This window comes from Cibotium barometz, chromosome 4 (genome assembly GCF_041138505.1).
Source record: "Cibotium barometz isolate CiBa-2024 chromosome 4, ASM4113850v1, whole genome shotgun sequence".
In the NCBI taxonomy this organism is placed as follows: domain Eukaryota; kingdom Viridiplantae; phylum Streptophyta; class Polypodiopsida; order Cyatheales; family Cibotiaceae; genus Cibotium; species Cibotium barometz.
In genome coordinates this window covers 59,561,128-59,562,843 of record NC_141049.1, presented here as the reverse complement: position 1 = coordinate 59,562,843, position 1,716 = coordinate 59,561,128, and the positions used below count along the sequence as shown (strand labels likewise).

The following is a 1,716-nucleotide window of genomic DNA, read 5'->3' as shown; positions in this document are numbered from 1 at the left end:
CTCATGGTCGGATGGTCCTCATCATATTGAAACGAAGAGAGATGGGACATAAATAATTGATAATCCTCAATAATCCCCCTTCTTTCAATGATAAAATACCCTCAGGAGTACCTCTAGAGAATAACTGGCCCATGACAAAGCATCATGTTTTTTCCTTGGGGAAAAATATGAAACCAAACACTAAGGACCGGCAGGCCAAAAAGAATATATGGAATAGCGTCCAAATCTGTGAGGGAAAAGCAAGATATTACATGGACGCCCTTTGCCGAGTGTATAATGAAGAACGAGCGGCACGGAAGAGGATAAGCCTAGGTGGCGACTACAGCGAATGGAACGATGACAAGTGCCTTTTAGTGAATAGTTTCGGTTGGGAACTGAAGCAGAGTGGAGGAAGTGGACAGAGAAGACCGATGGCGATGGCGTCCTCATCAGCTACAATGCTGCATTCCTCTCTGTGTTCGGGCTTCATCTCCCCTCTTCCGAAGCCCTCTGTGCTTGTGTCGCCTATCCTGCCCTCTTCGTCCATATCCGTTACGCACGCAACTTCTGCATCTTCGTTGTCATCTTCTTCCGGTAATGGCGCCCCTGTTTCCTGCAGCAGGCGGTCCATGGCCTCTCTGTCTGGCATAGCCGGGATGCTGTACCTGCTGTCAGCGACGCCGCGGGCGTTGGCCGACATCGAGGAGGACTACAAGAACGAGACGCAGAAAGTGATAACGCAGGTACGGGCCACGCTGGGGCTGGACAAGGGCGATCCTTCTCGCGGTGATTCCGTGAAGGCCCTCCGGCAGACCTCCAACGACTGGGTGGCCAAGTATCGCCGCGAGAAGAGGTTCGCAGGAAAACCCTCTTACAGCAACATCTACTCCGTGCTCAACGCCGTGTCCGGCCACTTTATCAGCTATGGCGATGGCTCTCCCCTCCCTGCCAAGCGCAGGACCCAGATTCTCGAAGAGGTCGACGTGGCCGAGAGGGCCCTCAGCAGGGGCCGGTAAGCTCCATGCCCAACTAGGGTTTCCTGGGCTTAGGGGCTATATATGGAAAATCAGGGTTTTCTTGCGCTCGATGGATTCTTAGGGGCCTTGGAAACTAGGGTTCCGTGTGGCCCATGGAAACTAGGGCTTCTGACCTTGAGAACTTCGCGGCCAATCCGTCCACCATCCATGGGCAGCACTTTGTTCATGTTCACAGCTTGGTTGTGAACTCTTGCATTTTGATGACTGAGATCTTATTTGAAATTGGCACTGTTTGTTTCTTTTTTTTTAATTATAATTGCTCAAGTTTCATGGAATTGCTTCTGCAGATCTGTCTGCCACACTGTAAGACTAAGAGCAACCCATTAATTGCGTCATGTTGTATATACTATGGAGGTTTTAGAGCTCTATGTAGTAGACGCAACGACTCTGACAGCGTCACATGTCTTGAAGATTACGATCACAATCCACTCCTAATTTTAAAATGATTACACACAACTTTGACGTGTGAGTTCGTGTTACAAATTTACTTCTTGTGCCATACATACCCTAGAGTTCTAATTCTGGTGACGTTGATGGTTAACTACGTACGCAGCTTTGGATTCTCGTGTAAATCCCCCTCTTCTTCACCCCTTTATCTCCTTTTGGTGAACATGTAGGCGCGGGGGGGGGGGGGGGGGAAGCGTATCTCTTGCATATGTTTAGTTGCCACCAAAGGAGGGTAATGCTTCAAAGCTCTAAA

The 1,716-nt window shown here is 49.5% G+C and overlaps 1 pseudogene across 1 annotated transcript; it reads left to right on the top strand.

Annotated features, from left to right (window-relative positions):
- Positions 1-335: 335 nt before the first annotated feature.
- Positions 336-1,288, top strand: LOC147639448 (photosystem II repair protein PSB27-H1, chloroplastic pseudogene; annotated as a pseudogene). Its single transcript, XR_015264900.1, has one exon. The product of XR_015264900.1 is annotated as a photosystem II repair protein PSB27-H1, chloroplastic pseudogene (transcript).
- Positions 1,289-1,716: the final 428 nt, after the last annotated feature.